Genomic DNA, 17,382 nt, shown 5'->3' with positions numbered 1-17,382 from the left:
CACTGCATGAGAACATGACGTGTGGCCTGAGAGCCCAAACAGAAACATTGATGCAGATACACTCATTATTTAATACCGATGAGGACTGATAAAAAGTATAATAATTAAAAACAGACTATTGTGCCTAAAAACTGTGTGTGGTATATCCGTGTCACATCCTCATCCTTATGTTACCTTGGCTGAAATTGTGAGTGAAGTCTCTGAATAAGCATTATTTGTATGCTGCCTGAATTTGTGGCCTATTTAGAGAGTTTCAAACCAGCCACTTACTACGTTCCATGCATAAAACGTTTGCTTACAAGGTTTTGCAACAAAGCTGCAGTCTCTGATGTGGCTAAAGCCACCAAAACCGCTGTGCGAGAAACTAAAGGAGAGATTTTTACCTTGTTTCTCAACTCCTCTCCATCTCATGCCTTTCTATGCTCTTTATTACAATTCATTTGTGTCCAATGGACAGGGTTGATTGTAGTCATGATCTTCCTATACCTTTTTGGTTTTATCCTCATACACCCTTTTTTTCAGAGACTGTCTCTAAATGTTTAAGTGTACACTCTTAAAAATAAAGGTGCTTTAAAAGGTTCTTCACAGTGATGCCACTGAAGAACCATCTCTTTCTTACCTTTTTATAATCTAAAGAACCTTCTTTCGCTACAAAGAACATTTTGTGAAACAGAAAGATTCTTCAGAAGTTAAAGGTTCTTTATGGTTATTTCATTAAGACAAAAAAGGTTTTTGTATGGCACTGCAAAGCACCTTTATTTTTTAAAGTGTATCTTCTACATTCTGTTTCTCTCTGGTCTCCAGTGCTGGTTTAAATTCCGAACACACGCGCACAAACAAACACAAACGTTCAGAGATTCTCAATTTCCTGATAAAGGCGATAAATGCTAAACATTGTTGCCCTAGAAACCTCTTTTACCTCCCCCCACCCCCCTTCGTCTGCCACCCCCTCTTCTCTTCACCTCTACACATCACTGTGTATTAATAAACTAATACACTTATCTAATCAACAGGAGTGTATGTATGTGCATGCATCCGGAGAGAGAGAGAGCGAGCAAACGAGGATGTGTGTGCGTTTGTTTGTGTGTGTGTGCGTGCCTGTCCACTACAGATAATCCTGCAAATGAGTCCAGTGCCAGTGTCACACTGCGCGGAGCTCTGTTGGCAGGCAGCTTGGACAGCAGTGTGGATAGAGAGACGGAGAGAGAGAAGGAACGAGAGCGGGGGGCTGTGTTGTGAACACAGCTGCGGTGAGGTACAGAGATGTTCATGTTAATCCATTTTCAAGGCAGACGTCAAACAGAGTCTAACTGAGCTAAGCTCTCCCTCTCCCAAAACGTACAGACGGACTCACACACAGCAATTGATCCGCTGGATTCTGTTTGTTTTTAAAAGGAATGTTTTCCTGAGGTGCTTTAGTGAGCTGCATGAGAAATGAATACATATTTATGCCCCAGTCCAACTTTTAGTTCTCTGTCGTTTTCCATAGAGTGCCGCCCTGCTGATCTGTGGCAGTGTTGCATCAGAAATTAAAGGGACAGTTCACTCAAAAATTAAAAGTACTCACCCTCAAGCCATCCTTGGTGTAATGACTTTGTTTTTTCAGATGAATACAATTTTTTAAATTAATATTATTTTTATGTTTTGCTTGTTTGTCTTTCTTTGACAGGATAGTGGAGAAATGACAGGAAAGAGAAGGGGAACAGGACTGTGACAGACACAAATCGGACTTGAACCCAGTTCCCTATGAGTGGGACATGCAGTATGTCGGAACAATGGCCTATGGTAATTTTGCATTTTTAAGCCAATTTTGTGGCCTGGTGGATATTATTACGCCTATTTACCATTCAAAAGTTTGGGGTCAGTAAGGGTGTGTTCACACTTGTAGTTTAGTTCATTTGGTTCATTCGGTCTGGACCAAAAAGGAAAATTACACATTTGGCTCTGGTCTGCATAGCATTCACGCTGGCATTTTTGACAGCGAACCTAAAGATACCGAACCTAAAGGCATAGTGATACCAGTGTTCATTTTGACAGCAAATTTAGATTTAGTTTTAGTCATAGTCTTTTGAATCAGAATCAGAATCAGAACAGCTTTATTGCCAAGTATGCTTACACATACAAGGAATTTGTTTTGGTGTCACAGGCTTCCAGTGCACAGAGACGACAACAACAACACAGAGAAAATAAAATAAGTTGAGAATAAAAAAATACACATATGTAAATATAAATAGACAAAAATTGCAATATAAGATTTAAGAAAATAAATAAATTGTATATACAGTTGTGCTACAGATGATAGAAAAAGAATAGAATAGAATAGACTAGAATATTCTACTGACATTTTGACTGAAATGCCGTTTAGTTTTAGTCATATTTTAGTCATGTGAATTGTTTTAGTTTTAGTTGATTTACAGTAGATTTAGTTGGCTAAAATCTAATAGGTTTAGTTACAGTGTAATGCATTTAATAAGCATTTCTCTAAAAGTACCATAGGTTTGATATTAAGATTTTATCAAGATAGACACCAATTTAACTGCTGTGACATGCAACATGGCTTTATTTTAAAATGAAATGAAATCACTTCTTATAAAGAGACAAGAACATGGTCTTATTTTCAATGAAATGCCAATGGTTGTATAGGCTAATTATGCATTCTTTATTAAAACTTGTGTACCACAATCTTCATTCTTTTAAGCAGAAGCAGACTTATTCATTTACATAAATTTAGATTAATCTTTATTAGTGCTACTAAAGTGATTAAGTCAAGAGCAGTGAGTGATTTTCTGTCTGCCTTTAGTTGCTTAATTAACATCAGTGACATGGACAATAGCAACTAAATTTGGCTCCTGTCCTTTTAAAACCAATGCACGGATGCAATTTACTGATACACATCTGATATTCTCCCAACTGTTTACATTCACCTAAGACGTCACCAAGTGTGTTTACGTAAATACTCGTCAAATGGACAATTCAACATCATTTTGTGTGTATTTCTTTGTTCATGAGACACGAAAGAGTACTTGTGCGCTGTGTGAGAGGTGCTGCTTTGGTCTCTGTGCTCAGAAAATCGAATTGAGTTCTCTTTTGCGTCGTTAAAATTATGCATACGTCTGCTCTTCTCTTACTCCCAGATACTGACATTTTGGAACGTTTTATGAGACTTTTTTTATTCGTTGACAAAGTTGTCAGTACATTTTCGTCATAGCTTTTGTCATCTTGTTTTCGTCAGTGAAAAAATATTGTTAAGAAAAATTTGTTTGTGATATGATCACAACCTGATTGGTTGGGTTAAAGGCACTTTATCTCCTCGTTGCTCTCATTTGTTTTGGATACACCGCTTGTTCCCTTCATGAAATCATGTCACATAGTATCGCATCTTGTCATCGCATCCTGATTTTGGTTTGTTTAGAAGTAGTTGGTCCGTGTTGTGTTCATAACAAAATGCGTTAAATTGATGAAAAGTGACAGTAAAGACATTTATAATGTTACAAAATATTTCAACTTCAAATATAAATTTCTTTGAAATGTAACAAAAGGTTGATATTAGTTCATCCATCACACTGGAGATCAAGTTGGGTGCATTGAATTATGGAAACATTATTCAATTCAGTACTGTATTCATATTTTGGAAGTAGTATTCCATGTGGAAAATGCACGTCCTGTGGAAACAGTGTGAGCAATGTATTACACTGTATCTGAACAAGCCACATTTTGACTTCACTTGGGTGTTATACATACCAAAAATGAGATATTTGACAAATGGAACAGAATATATTTTACCTAATTCTGCTCGTTGATTCAGCAAAAAATCTATTCCTCTAACTGTAACAACCTAATAACTCAGTGACAGTTTTCACATGTGTTTTAACCTGACAAGCCCGCAAGAACTAGGTGAAAGAGTGTCATCCCACACACTGCTCCAGGCAGCTTTCCAGTGAGAAATGACTTGGTATCAAATGTGAGTTCAGTGTGCAGGTGTGTTAGGGCCACAGGTGTGTGAGTGTGTGTGTGTGTGTGTCTTGAGTTTAAAGACACAGCTGCTTCCTGCAAAGGAATCAGCCTTTGGTGTGTTTGTGGGAGGGTTTGCGTTCCACAGAGCATAACCAGGCGTTGTTAATGAATTAATGACACACAGACACACACAGGGGGGTTTTGATTAGATAATAATACCGTGACTTGTGGCTTCATAGGAGGGAGTTGAGAGACAAGGGGTGAGACTGACACTCTAGGGAAGAGAAGTTCGCTCAAGATCAGGCCGGACTGCTGGAACTGCACGGTAAAGCATCAACATGATAAATTTTTTTTAATTATGACTATAATTGTAATTGCATTATGTTAACAGTTATGCACCAAAGTATACAGGGCAACCAAAAACTTGGTAAAAAATAGGGCACAATGGACTATATTAAAGGGGTCATCGGATGCTAAGTTCACTTTTACATTAATGTGTGTTGGCAGTGTATGTACAAATCTACCCTGTAATGGTAAAAATCCATGCAGCTCCCGATCTACATATATATTCGTCTATGTTCGTGCGAATCATTTGTGATCCAGCTTCACTTACAGCAGATGTGAGCATAAGGGTTTTTTATAAAACTTTGTGATCGCCTTTCCTAATAATGTGCTAGTTAGCAAGTTTAGCGGCTAAACTCGGCTAAATGCGACTAAAGTAAACAGGCTTGTCACTCCACAGAGAGAAGAAATGAGCAGAGCTCATTTGCATTTAAAGCAGCCTCGACCAGAATGGGATGATTTTTACAGAGCTGATTTTGGCAAGGTAAAAAGGGTGTTGTTTTACACTACCATTGAGAACTTTTAACCAAAGTATATTATAGACTTTTCATTAAGACCCTAAAGAATCATATCAGCTTGTGGAAAATGGGCATCCAATGACCCCTTTAATATAAAGGAGTTTTCAGTGTTGATTTTTTTTTGACAGGTGTTTTATCTGTATTTTGAATTATGCGCTGCATTGCATTGCCATTTCGAGTAAACAGAAATGTCTGTAAAATTAATTGATAATGTCCTGGCAGAAAATTACATATTATTTACTTAATTACTTACTTTTAATTTAATTTATTGTAATAAATTATTATTTAAATTTAATAAATTAAATAATTATATATATATATATATATATATATATATATATACATATGTATACATATTAGGGCTGTCAAATGATTAATTGATTAATACTTTATTATGTATATATAAATACAAACACATTCATGTATATATTTAAGATACATACATACATATATACATAAGTATATGTATTCATTACAATTTTTCTATAATTTATATTATATATAAATAAAAATATTTTGTACATAACATATTTTTCTTAAATATATACATTCATTGGTGTGTATTTATATATACATAATAATATATACATATATAACACTGAACTGATGGTATTTTGTTGGTACATCTTTTAATGGATGGGATATGGATTTGACAGGCCTGAATGACTAGATCTAACAAACATCTTGGGCTTTAAATATTTCCGAATGTTTTTGTAAAATTTCCTTTTACATATCAAATGGCAGAAAATAAAGACTCACTGAAAGGACAGTAGGGAAAACATAATGCAAGTCAAAGGAATAGATGCTTTATACAGAAGTGTAAAGCTATTACATTCTAAAACACTTGAGTAGGTTTTGAGAAATTGGAGCTTGCACTTGTTAAACAATGTTAGAGATGATACAATTGAAGGCCACTTTAATAGAAAAGTGATACAAATTTACCACCAGTAAAAGCTCTTTGTGAGTCAGTAGTAAGTAAATTCAAGTTTAGTAATTAGTTTAGATGCTTTATGACTTTCAAACTATGCTCGGAATCACTTCTGTCCGACTTCGTGTACACATTCTCCTTCACACTGTATTCGGACTTTTTCAAATTTGCGTTTGTCAGATGTACTTTGTTATTTTAAACCACTCTGAATCAAACATGTCTGTATTTTCCTCACACAACCTCAGTAAAAAAATGAAAGAGCTAATTACCTCCTGTGTTTTTGGCTTGACAGAGGTCCTCTGAGAAATCTAATCTTAGTATAGTATTTTTCCACAAATTTTCTGCTGTTTATTTTTGACCTTCATCGAATAGCAGAAATGAAGCTAAGTTTCTTGTTGCTTTCCAGAAATTCAGAACCTTCCAGGTTATATACGTTGATGGTTAAATTACTGCAGAATAGGTGTCATACATCCAATCGACACATATTACTGCCTCAGTAATTATAGAGATGTTGTTAAATACAGGAAAAAGTCCCATCTGAATTGTTTTTACAATGTTATTTACATGTCCTGATGATATACATGCTCACCAATCATCCTCACATCTGTTACATTAACTTCCCCCAGTTCTCTGCGGGATCACCAACTCCTGTGTGTGTGTATATGTGTGAAAAACATCCCCAAGGTCGATGTGTGTGCGCCTGAAATGGGAGCAGGAACCTCTCGGTGGCCTTCGTACAGTAAACACGGCTCCTGTGGGACTCTGTTCAACTGTTGTCCATAACCCCAGGAGAGCTTACTTCACACATCTCATCTGTAATCATGTAAAGCAAGGTTTAGCAGGGGTCAGACTGAATGACCCCTCGCGGTACGCAACGACATCAGCAAATCCCACTGCTGAGAAAAGAAAAAGCGGGTAAACCGGAGAGCGTTAGGTAGAGTTCTGCACTTCCATTTAATCTGTAATGGTTCCGAACTGCTATCTAACACTTCGGTTAGCACTTGTTTGATTTTAATTAGGTCACAGAAATTGAGCATGGGTTAAAAATTCAGACGATGTGCAATGATATTTGATTCCCTTTGATTGCTTTTTCCTCCAGGTCTTTCTAGCAGAGAAAAAGAGAGCTAATCAGCTTATTTAACACAGATCCGCACTCCATATTGACACAGTGAATGGAAAATGGAAAAAGAGGAACCATGGGTCCTGCAGATTAGGGTAAGATTACGTTTAGCAGGGAAGATCAACTTTAGACCTGAACCAAATGACACAGTTAATATGCACTCAATTTACTAACTTGATTAGACATGAACAAAACCTGATAAGTTCAGCCATTGTTTATTCACCCGTGTGTTGCTCTAAATCAGTATAACTGATTACTTCCATGTTTTCAGTGTTCGTTTTTAATGCAGTTACAATGAACAAGCTAAAAATTGAATACAAAAGAATAATACGAATGATTCAAATGACTCATACATTGTATTGCAAGTTGTATGAAGTAGAGGATTTGCTGCTTTATAGGCCTTGAATGGTTAAAGGAGAAGTCCACTTCCAGAACAAAAAATTACAGGTAATGTACTCACCCTCTTGTCATCCAAGATGTTCATGTCTTTCTTTCTTTAGCTGTAAAGAAATTGTTTCTTGAAGAAAACATTTCAGCATTTTTCTCCATATAATGGACTGCTATGGTGCCCCGAATTTGAACTTCCAAGATGCAGTTTAAATGCAGCTTCAAACGAAACTTGAATAACAAGAGGGTGAGCACATTATCTGTAAATCTCCTTTAAATAAACATGTTTGTAAATCCTCGTAAACACAGTAATTTAGGTCTTAAGTGAAAGCAAATTGCTGAGAACGAAAACACGTGTAACAGTACATTGGATCCGGGCAGCTCTTAAAGTGACAGCAGTCCAGTTTTCCTGCTACCTGTCATTAATTTTAAACAACAAAAGAGAGAAAATCTCTCACTGCTCTTGACTAATGAAACAATGAAACAAAAACTCATTTTAAATGACAAAACCTATAATGAAAATCTATTGACATTTTTGTCAACGAATAAAAATGAGATGAAAATGAAGAAAGAAAGCAATTTGGGAAGAGATTAATTCAGAATGAATGGAAGTTAGATGAGTACATATTAACTGTATCTTAGCCTATTGATCTATCCGGCGGGACATACGCTATCCTGCATTTTATGAGAAAAGTGGTTTCATTTTAATATAAAGACATGTTGTGTGTCACAGTATAGTTAAATCTTTATCTATCATGATAAAATCTTAATATCAAACCGATAACCAATAACCAAGTTAGGTAATTTTAGAGAAATGCTTACATGACACTGTAACTAAACCCATTAGAGTTTAGCCAACTAAATCTTCTGTAGATTTAGTCGACTAAAATCTTATGATATTTAGCCAACTGAAACCAAAACGATTCCACCCCTAGTATGAAGCCATGCGGAAACTTTGTGCGCAAAAACCGACCAAAATTAAGTTATTACTCATTAAGATTTTTGACCTTTTTTAATAAATCGGTTGGTCTGGTTTACAAACTTGTCTGAAAGGTTTGTTCATAAATTGGAGCGATTTGGTTCGCAACAGGTTGACATTAGATGGATGCAAACACTAGTAAACAAAGCCATCATAGTTTTTTAAGGCTTGATTGTCATTGTATTGAAAATATAGAGCAGTGAGTGTCTTCTTTTGCATTCAACAGAATAACATGGTGAGATGACATGAGGGTGAACAAATTCAATTTTCAAACTTAAAAATAAAAAAATGTTGTCTAGGAAACAAACCTGAGTGAAAACAACAGTTTTTCCCATCAAATGTATGTTCATTTAGTGCCACATTTTGCTAGCAGAGGGATTATTTGCTGATTAAGATGTGTCTTTTGGTTTTAGAAAGTAAGAAAGTGATCATAAATATAATGCGAGCACATAGATCTTTTTTTACAGGCCAAGTGAAGGGAAGTTTATTAAGTGCAGGGTCAGGACTGCTTTAGTCAACATTGGTAATTTATTAAATGTGCTTTGGGAACGGGCCTGCTTGCTCGTGTGTCTCTATCTGAGTGGGTATTTTAGTATGATTAGCAGTGGTGTGCATCAAGTTTATTCATAGTTGGGTTAATTATTTGTTTGTTGCTCTGAAATTGTTTGTGTGAGTTGGTATGTGTGTCAGTCTTCAGATTCAGCATCTGGTTGGGTTTGTTACTCTCTGGAGTGGGTTACAACAGGTCTGTTTCATAACTGATACGTTTCTGTGTTTAACATACACTCATGTTAGCATTAGCAAAGCTGTTTTGCCACAAGTATGTAATACTAACTCAACTGTGTGTGTGTGTGTGTGTGTGTGTATGTATTACAGTACTTTTTGTAGAGAAGTATGCAAGCAATGGCTGAGGCATTATCTCCCGTAATGTACTAAGCTAACTGTATCCTTTATCTCTGAGCCTGTTGTCACATATTTGAGGTTATTTTCCCTTCAGTCCAGGGGTTGAATTAGTGTCACACATTTATTTAATTAAAAAGAATTTGTTCAAGCCTGACAGTGCAATTATGTGGTTACATCTAAGCAATCTTTCACACACATAAAAGCTTCTAGCGGTTATTAACCAAATATCGCTGTACAAACAGTCATCCGCTGGGGTGCTTTTTAAAAATAAAAAGGGAATAAAGTGTCATTATACGGTGGTCTGAGCATAGTGAGACATATCATCTGGAAAATGAGTATTCAACAAAAGTTTAAAAAATAGAAGAGGGGAAAATGTTTTGGATTCTATCCAGTGAGCCCCAAAGCCTAAGAAAACATTTGGAGACAACTGCTGTCTGATGATTAATTATACTTTCATAGCTTCATAATTAATCACATTTTACAGGTTCAGCTAATTCCTACATCGATTTTGTTAGCTTTTTATCTTATTTGCACTTTTTTAAATTGAATTTGTTTCTTGCAAAATACCAAATCCATTTTTATTACACTTATTATACATAATAGTAATAGTAACTATAATCTGTACTAATATGCATTGTTCGTTGATGTGTATCTAAAGTAATCTTCAATGCATCAAACAAAAAATTATGTAAATAAGAGATTTATTAATTTTACCATTCTGTATCTAGCCTGTATGTACACTGCCGTTCAAATGTTTTTTAGGAAGTCTTTTCTGGTCATCAAGGCTACATTTATTTGATTAAAAATACAGAAAAAATTGTAATATTGCAATTTAAAATAGTGGTCTTCTATTTTGATATACTTTAAAATAGAATTTATTCCTGTGATGCAAAGATGAATTTTCTGCATCATTACTCCAGTCTTTAGTGTCACATGATCCTTCAGAAATCATTCTAATGTGCTGATTTATTATCAATGTTGGAAACTTTTTTGCAATCTGTGATTTTTTTTTTTTTTTTTGATTCTTTGATGAATAAAACATTAAAAAGAACAGCATTTATTCAAAATAAAAATTGTTTGTAACAATATACACTACCGTTCAAAGTTTGCGGTTAGTGCATTTTTTTCCTTTCTTTCTTTCTTTGAAAGAAATTAATACTTTAGCTCAGCAAGGATGTGTTAAATTGATAAAAAGTGATAGTAAAAACTTGTATTGTTAGAAAATATTTCTATTTTGAATAAAAAAAAAGTTCTTTTTAAACTTCCAGTACATCAAAAAAATCCTGAAAAAAGTATCACAGGTTCCAAAAAAAAAATTAGCACTACAACTTTTTCCAACGAAGACTGGAGTAATGGCTGATGAAAAATTCAGCTTTGCATCATAGAAATAAATTATATTTTAAAGTATATTAAAATAGAAAACTGTTATTTCAAGTTGCAGTAATATTTCATAATCATATTTTTTTTTTTTTTCTGTATTTTTGATCAAATAAATGGAACTTTGATGATCTTTTAAAATCTTGCTGATGCCAAACTTTTGAACGACAGTGTATATATTTATTTTTATATGTTAAATTGCACAGGTATAAAAAAATAATTATATAAGTATATAAATAAATAAATCTGCTTTGCAAAGTAATATGGAGTAAAGGAAATAGAAATATCAGACAAAAAACACCTGAAATAATATTGTGTAAATTATATATATCATATATATATATATATATATATATATATATATATATATATATATATATATATATATATATATATATATATATATATATATATATATATATATATATATCATATATATATATATATATATATATATATATATATATATATATATATATATATATATATATATATATATATCATATATATATATATATATATATATATATCATATATATATATATATATATATATATATATATATATATATATATATATATATATATATGTATGTTCACAAATAATTACATGCTTAAAATCAGTACAGATTTGTACAGTATTAAATTAATAAAGTATTAAATTTTCTGCCTTTTTATTTGTCAGTGTGGTATTTTTTGAATTATCATGTGAATACCATGCAACATGAATGTAGTTACACTTTAAGGGATGTATTGCAGGATTACAGCTGAAATATGTAAAATGTGCTTTGTCTCACATGTGAACATTAACAGTAATGAAAACATACACAGCCTGGATAATATGTGGTTTCCTCATACAGGAATGAAAATGTTGAAAATGCGACACGGTGTATGATTTAAGAGCGCAGGGAGATTGGAGACACACGACACCTGCTCCGCCTCCTCAGATGATGGCTTGCTCTGCTGATGTGTCTTGGACAGAGAGCGGTTGTGGTCATCATTACCATATCACACACACTGACGCATATACACTCACGCACAGGTCTCTGGCTACAATCCAATCAGCAGAAGAGGTTGTGGGTAGAGGCAATCTCGAGATGTTTTAGGGGAAGTGGGACTATAATCATGGCTCTCCATACATACAAATTCTATCTCTCGCTCATTCTGTTGCACATGCATGCATGCACTCTCCTTCTCAATCCTTTAAAGTGGGCCTGAGATCACAGGAATACAAATGTGACAGAGATTTGAAAAAGCATTTCCTGGTAATAGTCACGCTTGCATGAATAGTGTATGACAAGCAACGAGCGATGAAAAGAAATAGGAAGAAAAATGAAATGAATGCTTTGTTGGATTGGGATGGGGGTTTACAGTGCAAAGGTCTGTAACCTTGCACTTTCAAATACTTGCAGTGAATTCTAAGAGATTTAGGGTAGCTAGGCAGCTGGCAGCTGGCAACCACTTTTTTGTGGACTTTTTGTGGTCCTCTAGTGAAAGAAATGAGATGGAGGTAAAACTAACACTTGTAATTATATTACAGGGTGTCTGAAATGAGACGAAAGCATCTAGGGCCATGGAAATGACATTCAGGATCATGTCAAGGGGTAAGTTGAGTAAGTTTTATATTTCAAAAAAAGAACATTTTTGTAAATGGGTCAAAAAAAGTTTAATATTAGGAATGTTTTCAGCTATATTTCAGCATTATATATTTTTTTCATGCATATTCTTCCCATATATTTTTTTTTTCAGCATTGTATTGTGTTTGTATTATTTAAAATCATATTTCCTGCATTTGGGAAGCAAAGCTTACTAGCACATTTTACATTATTTAATCATTTATGGCTAACCTTTAAGGCAAAATAATTGGTTTATATTTTAGCATCCATTCATTCATTCATTCATTCATTCATGCATTCATTCATGCATTCATGCATTCATTCATGCATTTATGCATTCAGTTTGATTTGGTAAAAAATCATTTACCTTTCCTGCAGAAATTAATGTTGATGTAAACATTTTTTGTCATTATATTTTATTTTATTTTATTTTATTTTATTTTGTATTATATTATATTATATTATATTATATTATATTATATTATATTATATTATATTATATTATATATCTGTTTGTCCGCAGTTCAGAAGTTTGGGATCAGTACGATTTGTAATGTTTTTTTAAAGAAGTCTCTTATGCTTATCAAAGTTCTATTTATTTGATCAAAAATACAGAAAAAAGTAATAATTTGAAATATTGCAATTTAAAATAACAGTTTAATACACTTAAAAAAAAATACATATATATATATATATATATATATATATATATATATATATACAGCATTTATTCATTTATTTTTTACAGCATTTATTGCATTTATTTTTGACAGCATTTATTTAAAATAGAAGTCTTCGCTATCACATTTTATTAATTTAACACATCCTTGCTGAATAAAAGTATTAATTTCTTTCAAACAAATAAAGAAAGAAAAATTTACTGACCCCAAACTTTGAACAGTAGTGTATATTATTACAGTTTTTAATTTTAAAAAAATGCTGTTCTTTTTAACGTTTTATTAATCGAAGAATCCTGAAAAAGTATCATAGGTTCCAAAAAAAAAATAATAATCTTTGTATATATGGAATCAAACAGTTGACAGATGTTGGGAACCTGCTTGCATTCCTATTTGTTCGTGCAGAAATGCCAGACTTCCCCTTTCAATGTCATCCAGCAGATGATTGATTGACATGTTCATCATAAACAGGAAATGAAGCTGCACTGGGTCATGTGACAGAGTATGAGCTTTGCTGTCATCTTGCCTCGTCTCATCTCTCCCTCCTCCTCGCTGACCCTCTCAGGCAATTCTCCCGATTGCATGTTGATTTATTAATTTATTTATTTTGCCTACCTTTGTTTCTAGCGCTCTCCATGAGATTAGATGAGTTCAGCTGGCACTGCTTTCGCCATCCGTCTAATCTGTGCGCTGTCATACTGACGAGTGAGAGGAGGTCAATGCTAATACAAGGTTAATCAAGCATTTTCACAGAGCTGTTGTTTCTTCCCTGTAAATTCTAGGAGATGAAGCTGACACGGGCCGTCGACGTATAAACTATCATGTTAACCGTATAAGAATCAGCCTAAAGTGGCAGAGCTCCTCTTTATGGAAACAGACATACAAAGCAGGGCTGTCCACCCTGTTGCCCGACAGAAAATACTCAGTGATGTATGTATGCAGACAATAAATCAGATGACCAATTGGGCTTGACAATTCACAAAGTAGTTCTCAGATCAAGGAAAGTTTCTTTTAAAGACTGAAAGACGCAATGGTTTAGGGCAGGCTTTGAAATGAGAGGTCAAATTACACGTACCTATTTGCTTAACGCAATATTATTCTGGGAAAAGAAGAGGACAGAGGCCAAGAGTGAACTAAATTAGACTTTATATGGCCTGACATATTTTGATTTAACAGCCTTTTCGGCACGACAGGCTCATTCTTTCTCTTTGACTTCTCTTTATCTCGAACGCCCCGCAATGAAGTTTGTTATTATCTGTAATGCGTTTTTGCACTAATACATTGGGATGTTTAATTCGAGCACTGCACAAATTTCAGTGCCCCCTAAGATCTAAAAACAAATTTGTTTCCTAATGGAATGTACCAGTGCATCTAAATAAAGTGTAATTAATGTAATATTTGTGGCGCTTGACTTAATAGGAAGACAGAGAGAGCAAGCAGTCTGAGAGTGGAATGGTGGAACACAGAGCTTTTTACTGTGGTAAGCATGGGGTGATTTCTAAAAGCCATTTTTGTGGTCTTTTTTGTATTCATAAGAAGTGAAAATGAGCAACTGAATTGCTCACAAAAGCCTTTTAAAAGCAATTATTCACCCAAAAATGAATATTTGCTGAAAATGTCACCTAAAAGCCATTTAAGATGTTAATGACTTTGTTCTTCATTTGAAGAGATTTGGAGAAATTTACCACCACCATTACCAATTTACCTCTGCAGTGAATGGGTGCCGTCAGAATGAGAGTCCAAACAGCTGTTAAAAACGTACAACTCCAAGTCTGAAAGTGAGTACAAATTTACTGTTTGTTTCAACGAGGTATATACTTAAAGGTAATTTGCTGTTTATAGTCTCATGATCCTACATGATGCATCTTCATGATTTAATTTGCAAACACTTTTTTCATTTATATGTAATATACCAATTAAAATAGCTTTGCTAACATTGCTGGAGCTGAAACAGTAGAATATGGTGATAGCAAAAGCAGGGTCATCAGTTTAATTCCCAGGCAATGTATGATAAAAATGTTTGCCTTTTAATGCACTGTCACTTTAGATAAAAGCGTCTGCCAAATGCACAAAATGTAAATGTAATGTAAATAAAGTGGCTGGCGCTTTGCTTTATGTAGAGTGTACTAGACCTTGTGTATATGAGAGAATTATACTCTGCACCCTTCACAGACTCTTTGCTCATAACATTTCACCCCAAAATCAAACGAAATAAATAAGAAAATATATTTTGCTTAATTAAAATAAAGACAATTTTTATGCATTTTCTTATTTTCCTATTTTTAATTGCATTAGGTATTTTGTGCATAACTGTTAGGCGGAAAAAAATATTATCTGTATTTTAATTTGATATATATATATATGTATATATATATATATATATTTTTTTTTTTAAATCATCGTAGTGTTTGAAACATGTAAATACAGTTGAAGTCAGAAGTTTACATACACCTTGCAGAATCTGCAAAATGCATGTTACTTTTTTATTTAGTACTGACTTGAATAAGATATTTCACGTAAAAGACATTTACATGAAAAAATAATAGTTGAATTTATAAAAATGACCCCGTTCAAAAGTTTACATACACTTGATTCTTAATACTGTGTTGTTACCTGAATGATCCACAGTGTTTTTGGTTTAGTGATAGTTGTTCATGACTCCCTTGTTTGTCCTGAACAGTTAAACTGTCCACTGTTCTTCAGGAAAGTCCTTCAGATCCCACAGATTCTTTGGTTTTCAGCATTTTTGTGTATTTGAACCCTTTCCAGCAATGGCTGTATGATTTTGAGATCCATCTTTTCACACTGATGACACCTGAGGGAATCATTACAGAAGGTTCAAACGTTCACTGATGCTTCCAAAGGAAAAACGATGCATTAAAGGAGAAGTCCACTTCCAGAACAAAAATTTACAGATAATGTACTCACCCCCTTGTCATCCAAGATGTTCATGTCTTTCTTTCTTCAGTCGTAAAGAAATAGTTTTTTGAGGAAAACATTTCAGGATTTTTCTCCATGTAATGGGCTGTTATGGTGCCCCGAGTTTGAACTTCCAAAATGCAGTTTAAATGCGGCTTCATACGTTCCCAAACGCGGTTGTAAACGATCCCAGCCGAGGAAGAAGGGTCTTATCCAGCGAAACGATTGGTTATTACCATTAAAAAAAATACAATTTAAATACTTTTTTTTTTTTTATCTCAAATGCTCGTCTTGTCTTGCTCTGCCGGAACTCTGTATATTCTGGTTCAAGTCAGTTAGGGTATGTCGAAAAACTCCAATCGTATTTTCTCACTGCAGAAGTACCGACCCAGTCTTTGCAAAGTGAACATGCAAAGAAGATCAAACACACCTTAACAAAAAAGGTAAAACAACGATATAGGATGATTTTAAAGTTGAGGGAGATCATGAGATGGGAGGTTTTCGACGTACCCTAACTGTCATGAACCAGAAAAAAACAAAGTTCAGGGAGAGTAAGACAAGATGAGCATTTGACAATAAAAAATATATTAATTGTATTATTTTTATGAAAATAACCAATCGTTTCGCTAGATAAGAGCCTTCTTTCTCGGCTGGGATAATTTACAACCGCATCTGGGAACGTTTGAAGCCGCATTTAAACTGCATTTTGAACCTGAAATGTTTTCTTTAAAAAACATAATTTCTTTACGACTGAAGAAATAAAGACATGAACATCGTGGATGACAGGGGGGTGAGTACATTATCTGTAAATTTTTGTTCTGGAAGTGGACTTCTCCTTTAAGAGCCACGGGGTGTACATTTTTGAACAAAATGAGGATGTGTACTTTTTTCTTATTTTGCCTAAATATCATATTTTTTTTCATTTAGTACTGGCCTTCAGAACCTACAGACAATACAACAATACATGTTTTCCAGAATACTAAATAAGTTAAATTTACCCTGATCTACAAATTCCAAAAATGCTCACCCCCTGGTTCTTAATGTATTTCTCTTGTGGTTTATATGTAAACGTATTTTATGTGAAATATCTTATTCAGGTCAGTACTAAATTAAAAATAATATACATTTTGTATGATTCCTCTTACGTTGGTAAAATAACTAACATTTTGCATGTTGTACAAGGTGTATGTAAACTTTTGACTTCATTTTTTGTTTAAATACATTATAGGTATATATAGGTTATTTATTCATTCAAATGTGTGTTGGAATTTTAACTACAGTGGTTACCTTTTTTGTCTATAACAGGAGTAGGAGTTTGAGTGTTTGCCTATCTTTTTGTTGATATCTGCTCCATCATTCTCTTCTTCACTCAATTTCTTGTCATTTTTGTCACTTCCTCTTTCTCATCCCATGCTGAGCAGGTGTGCCTTGTTCTGAATGTGGGGCTGGAGAGAGCAGAACTGAATCAGTCTCTCAGCTGTACGAGGCTGTGTTAATTAAAAAATCACTATCAGAATCTCTGCTGGGTTTCCTGCCTCTTTCATTCCCACATTCGATTTCTAGCATTACGGCGTCTGCTTTCATCTTTCCCGTTGCCATCTCTATCCTCTCCTTTTCCTTTGTATTTTGTTATTCTCTCCTGTTTTTTTTTTCCCAGCCTCTT

The 17,382-nt window shown here is 34.0% G+C and overlaps 1 long non-coding RNA gene across 1 annotated transcript in view; it reads left to right on the top strand.

Moving 5' to 3' along the window:
• The window catches only part of LOC127172802 (uncharacterized), a 49,864-nt gene that overhangs the window by 6,685 nt on the left and 25,797 nt on the right, over positions 1 to 17,382 (top strand). The window contains exons 3-10 of the long non-coding RNA XR_007828676.1: positions 1,112 to 1,255; positions 1,490 to 1,559; positions 1,670 to 1,785; positions 4,194 to 4,279; positions 12,048 to 12,111; positions 13,428 to 13,532; positions 14,220 to 14,280; positions 14,468 to 14,578. This is a non-coding gene — a long non-coding RNA (uncharacterized LOC127172802). The remainder of the gene's footprint in view (positions 1 to 1,111; positions 1,256 to 1,489; positions 1,560 to 1,669; positions 1,786 to 4,193; positions 4,280 to 12,047; positions 12,112 to 13,427; positions 13,533 to 14,219; positions 14,281 to 14,467; positions 14,579 to 17,382) is intronic.

Source organism: Labeo rohita, chromosome 11, assembly GCF_022985175.1.
Source record: "Labeo rohita strain BAU-BD-2019 chromosome 11, IGBB_LRoh.1.0, whole genome shotgun sequence".
NCBI classification, from domain to species: Eukaryota; Metazoa; Chordata; class Actinopteri; order Cypriniformes; family Cyprinidae; genus Labeo; species Labeo rohita.
This window is presented reverse-complemented; position numbering and strand designations above follow the sequence as displayed.